Source organism: Halichoerus grypus, unplaced genomic scaffold (genome assembly GCF_964656455.1).
Source record: "Halichoerus grypus unplaced genomic scaffold, mHalGry1.hap1.1 HAP1_SCAFFOLD_58, whole genome shotgun sequence".
Lineage (NCBI taxonomy): Eukaryota > Metazoa > Chordata > Mammalia > Carnivora > Phocidae > Halichoerus > Halichoerus grypus.
This window is the reverse complement of record NW_027555007.1, coordinates 127,501-133,489: the sequence shown is the minus strand read 5'-3', so window position 1 is coordinate 133,489 and position 5,989 is coordinate 127,501.

Genomic DNA, 5,989 nt, shown 5'->3' with positions numbered 1-5,989 from the left:
CCTTTTCCGCCTCCGCCTCCGCCCCCGCCCCTTTCTTCATCTCGTTCTGCTAAATAGGCTTTGTCTGTGGTGGCTTTTCAGCCCTCCGGAAGCCAGTGGGTTGGGCATCGGTTCTGGTGCCTGTACTTGGGGAGGAGGAGGAGTGGGTTTCAGATTTCCAGCATCGGCCTGTCTTCCTCCTCTTCTTCATTATTTTGACTGTTGGGAAGTGGGAGTCAGGTCAGGTGTGTTAAATTTTTGTCTATCTCTGGACCGTCCCTCGGGTCCCTTCCCTTGAGGCATCTTTATTGTGGAGTGACATAAGAGTCTGAATGTAGGGAATTTCATCCCAGAGCATGTGAGCTTGAAAAACTTCTGGGTTTATTCTTTTTTTTTTTTTTTTTTTTTTTAATTTTTTTATTGTTATGTTAATCCCCATACGTTACATCATTAGTTTTCGATATAGTGTTCCATGATTCATTGTTTGTGCATAACACCCAGTGCTCCATGCAGAACGTGCCCTCCTCAATACCCATCACCAGGCTAACCCATCCACCCACCCCCCTCCCCTCTAGAACCCTCAGTTTGTTTTTCAGAGTCCATCGTCTCTCATGGTTCGTCTCCCCCTCCGATTTCCCCCCCTTCATTCTTCCCCTCCTGCTACATTCTTCTTCTTTTTTTCTTTCTTAACATCTATTGCATTATTTGTTTCAGAGGTCCAGATCTGAGATTCAACAGTCTTGCACAATTCACAGCGCTTACCAGAACACATACCCTCCCCAGTGTCCATCACCCAGTCACCCCATCCCTCCCACCCCACCCCCCACTCCAGCAACTCTGGGTTTATTCTTATCTGAGTTTTACCATGCCCGATTTTTACAAGCACCTGCCTCTAAACTCTTTAAATAGGGGCACCTGTGTGGCTCAGGCGGTTAAGTGTCTGCCTTGCGTTCACGTCATGATCCTGGGGTCCTGGGATGGAGCCCCACATCCGGCTCCCTGCTCCGCGGGGAGTCTGCTTCTCCCTCTCCCAATGCCCCCCACCCCACCCCCAGCTCCTGTGCTCTCTCACTCGCTTTCTTTCAAAGAAATAAATAGAATCTTTAATAAAAATAAAACTCGGGGCACCTGGATGGCTCAGTGGTTATGTGTCTGCCTTTGGCTCAGGTCATGATCCCAGGGTCCTGGGATCGAGCCCCCGCATCGGGCTCCCTGCTCAATGGGAAGCCTGCTTCTCCCTCTCCCACTCCGCCTGCTGGTGTTTCCTCTCTCGCTGTGTCTCTATCTGTCAAATACATAAATAAAATCTTAAAAAAAATGAATTAAATAAAATAATAAAAATAAAACTCATTAAATAGAGCTCCTTTACAAATGGATGTTAGCAATAGCAGCCGGAGGTAGAGGAAATTCCTCACATGTGTAACACATACGGACACACAGACACAAACAAGATGCAAACAAATTTTAGCCTTTGTTTCAGTCTTATTTGTGGAGAGGACATGAATGGAGAGGACATGAAAGACCCAATGTTCAAATCTCCCCCTTTTATTAAAACAAATCCAACTGCGAGGCAGCATTACCGAGTACAGATCCCATCCATCAGTTGTTTTCCATTTCCAATGGAAACAGGGTCGGTTTTGTGCAAAGATACCAAAAGCTGCAGCAACAAACCAACCAAATGAAGACCAGAGCATCTCCCTGAGTGTTGGTTCCTCCCCAAAAGTCGGGACTTCACTGAGGGAACCAAAGAGCTTCCTAGTTTCTGATCACCTGGTCTCATAGCAGGCTTTCTCTAATTGTGTACACAATTCAGACATGTCAAAATAACCCCACTTGGGCCATCTGAGACTCGTGTTATCGTGAAATGTTTCCCATGCAAGTAAGCACTTGCAAGTATAGGCTCCCTGTGCATTGTACATGTAGCCTGCAGGTGTTTCTTGTGAGGGTGGGCAGTTGTTTCCTCAACATTTGGTGCAGGGTTATACAGGGTTTTGGTTTGTTTTGTTGGTTTGGTTTTCTGCACACGTGTGTGTGTGTGTGTGTGTGTGTGTGTGTGTGTGTGTGTGTGTGTGTGTGTTTTGGGGCGCACACAGACACACAGACACACACGAAACCTGTTTGTTCTCTCCCTAGGCTACAAAAAGCTCAGGGGCGCCTGGCTGGCTCTCTACCAGCAGCACGCTGCTGACTCTTGATCTCAAGAGTCCTGAGTTCCAGCCCCACGTTGGGCGTAGAGACTCCTTCCACAACAGCAAAAAATAATACCGAAAAGCTCGAAAAACGCCTGGGCCCCGGGCAGGATGTCTATGCCAACCAGACCTCCATGAAAAACACTTTGTACGGCGACAGAAGGACAGAGGCAGCATCCTACCCCCAACCCCACAGCCTGCCTCCTTTCCGGCCAAATGGCCAGCATCTGGGAACGGCTTTGAAACATTCTCAGTCAATGACTTGGGCCTGCCTGTTGGGAAGAGCGCTATGCTGTTCATTTCCCTCCTGGGTGAGCCTAGGAGGGTGAAGCGGCGGTAGCTCTCAGTGGGGGAGGGGGCGCCACGCGATCCAAGACACAGGACCAGTGTGGGAGCATGAGATCTGTATGGCCCCGAGGGGTACAGGGTAGCCTGTGAATCCTTTTCCAAAGAAAAGCGGCAACATGAGACCGTGCAACACACCTTTCCACACCATCTGCTGATGATGCTACTAGGACTTCTGTCCTCAGAGATGACACTATTTTACCACCGCCTAAAGTTTTGTTCTGTTCTTTTATTTTTTTTGTTATGTTAATCCCCATACATTCCATCATTCGTTTTGGATGTAGTGTTCCATGATTCATTGTTTGTGCATAACACCCAGTGCTCCATGCAGAACGTGCCCTCCTCAATACCCATCACCAGGCTAACCCATGCTCCCACCCCCCTCCCCTCTAGAACCCTCAGTTTGTTTTTCAGAGTCCATCGTCTCTCATGGTTCGTCTCCCCCTCCGATTCCCCCCCGTTCATTCTCCCCCTCCTGCTATCTTCTTTTTTTTTTTTTTCTTAACATCTATTGCATTATTTGTTTCAGAGGTCCAGATCTGAGATTCAACAGTCTTGCACAATTCACAGCGCTTACCAGAGCACATACCCTCCCCCGTGTCTATCACCCAGTCACCCCATCCCTCCCACCCCACCCCCCACTCCAGCAACCCTCAGTTTGTTTCCTGAGATTAAGAATTCCTCATATCGGTGAGGTCATAGGATACATGTCTTTCTCTGTTCGACATACTTCGCTCAGCATAATACCCTCCAGTTCCATCCACGTCGTTGCACATGGCAAGATCTCATTCCTTTCGATGGCTGCATAATATTCCATTGTATATATATACCACATCTTCTTTATCCATTCATCTGTCGATGGACATCTTGGCTCTTTCCACAGTTTGGCTATTGTGGACATGGCTGCTGTAAACATCGGGGTGCACATACCCCTTCGGATCCCTACATTTGTATCTTTAGGGTAAATACCCAGTAGCCACGGCCTAAAGTTTTAAGAGAAGGGGTCGGGGGACTCGGTAGCACGGGAAAATCATTCCGTCGTCCCACTCATCTTAATGGCTCCTCGTGGGAAACGAGGACGCCATACCAAGGAGCAGAGCACCGATCCATGGAAACACATGGGTGAGCCCCAAAAACATGACACTAAGTAAAAGGAACCCGACAGCCAGGGTGACATAATGCCTCGGGGTTCCACGGGTATGAAAAAGCCAGCCGAGGGCGCCTAGGTGGCTCAGTCGTTAAGCGTCCGCCTTCGGCTCAGGTCATGATCCCGGGGTCCTGGGATCGAGCCCCGCATCGGGCTCCCTGCTCCGCGGGAAGCCTGCTTCTCCCTCTCCCACTCCCCCTGCTTGTGTCCCCTCTCTCGCTGTGTCTCTCTCTGTCAAATAAATAAATAAAATTAAAAAAAAAAAAAAAACCACCCAAGAAGAAGAACAACAACAACAACAACAACAACAACAACAACAACAACAACAAAAGAAAAAGCCAGCCGAAATAGCCCCATCCTAAAGGGAGGGAGCGAGCAAGCAGATCGGAGGCTGTTGGGGGAGAACAGTGAAGAGAGCCAGGGTGAGGGTGAGGGTGAGGGTGAGCGTGACGGTGGGTGGGGGCGAGGCGCGGACAGGAAGGGGGGAGGGGTAGTAGAGGTGTTTATTTCTTTTGGCGGTGATGGAAATGTTCTGGAAATTGCAGTGAGGGTTGTGCAGCTTTGTGAGCCACCTTAAAAAAAAAAAAGAAGGCCACCAAATGGCACACGTTTAAGAGTATGCGAAATATGGCATGCGAATTGTATCTCCACTTCGAAAATCTGTGACGAAACAATGTAATGGACATAGGGAAGGAGGGAGGGAAGGAGGGAGGGAGGGAGGGATGGACGGGACCCTCACCCTGGCTCTCTTCACCGTTCGATCCATCGATCCATCGACCGATCGATCCATCCATCCATCCATCCATCCATCCATCCATCTATGCATGCCATGCATGCAGTCTGTCGGTTCATGTAGACATCAAAGGGGGGGAGGAGGGGAAGGGGGGAAGGGGGGAAGGGGGGAAGGGGGAGGGGGGAGGGGAAGGGGGAGGAGGGCGTGCATGATACTGGGCATGGTTTTTATTCTGAGTGCTTTTATTTGTTCCCCAAACTAATCACCTCTGTGGAGATAAACAAAAGATCACCCACACGAGAACGGGAATCCTTTCTTGAGGGCAAGAGAGTCTGCGGTCGGCCACCACCGCCTGGGTCTGGCAGAGACGCCAAGCAAACGCAGGCCAGGCGGAGGAGTGGAAAAGCTTTCTGGTGACAAAAGGGGAAGGTCCGATGAGAGGTTGTTGGGGGTGGGGGAGCAGGACAGGAGCTGACTAGAAGAGGAGTGTCCTAGGTCATTTCAGGGAAAGAGAAACTTGATTTCCGTCCGTGGGTCCATCGATCTCATTCTCTGGATCTAGCTCTATGGAGAATCTCAAGGTTTTAAGTTTGTTGAATTGATGATGTCGAAGGCGCTTAGGGAAGAACAGAGGTTCCCATCTCCGAAATGATCCTCAAAAATCATTGAGGATCATTTCCATCCTACTTCCATCCGCCTCTGGACTGCCTCCCGAAACCCACGCTCTAGCCACACCCCGCCTCCCACCCTTCCCCCCTCGCCCCGCCTCGCCCCGCCTCGCCCCGCCTCGCCGCTGGGCCTTTCTCCAGCTTCTTCCCCGCCCGCCCCATTCTCCCCCCCCCCCCCCCAACCTCGCAGCACCCATCCCGATTCCTCCCAAACCCTCCCCACCAGTGGCTGGACCTCTCTGGTCGACCTCTTTTGGGCACTAGAAAAGCCACGAGCGGTCGGGCGGGCGGCACCCGAAAAACGGCAGTGCAGTGAATCAGTGAGTCTGGGTGTGACGAATAGGGGGTCGCAGGGTGCCTGGGACGCAGCGCCTGCCTTTCTGGTGCACGGCCTGGTCCCGATCCACCTGGGAGAGTAGCGCTTCCCGCCTCAGGGCGCGCCGTTAGCCAAAGAGGGGCCTCTGGGGATCTTTCTCCTACCGCCCCTAGGGTGGGGACATCTGCACACGGCTAGGGGACGTGCTCCTCACGCACGCGCCTTCCGACCCACCCAGGCTGCACCGGTTCCGGCTCCGGACAAGGGCGCTCTTGGAAATGCGTGAGGCACCCTGGCGCCCGCAGCCCAACGACCCGGGACACGGGACGGTGAGAACGGCCCCCGATCGGATGTAGAAATGTCCGCAAAGCGAAACCCGCCGTTCCTGCGTCATCTTCGTCTAACCGGACACCGTCGGTGCGTGGAGAAACTTTGAGCGTTTTGCCACCAGCGCTCCAAAACGTTTGCTTTTTCTCTAGACGGGGGTCCGGGATGTGGTAGGATTTGTCTAGAAATAGAAACAAAGGACGAGGCCGTTCATGTGTGGGACCCAGACGAACACATTCGAGGGCAAGACCAGGCGCGGCCAAGAGGACTAGACGGGTGGACGAC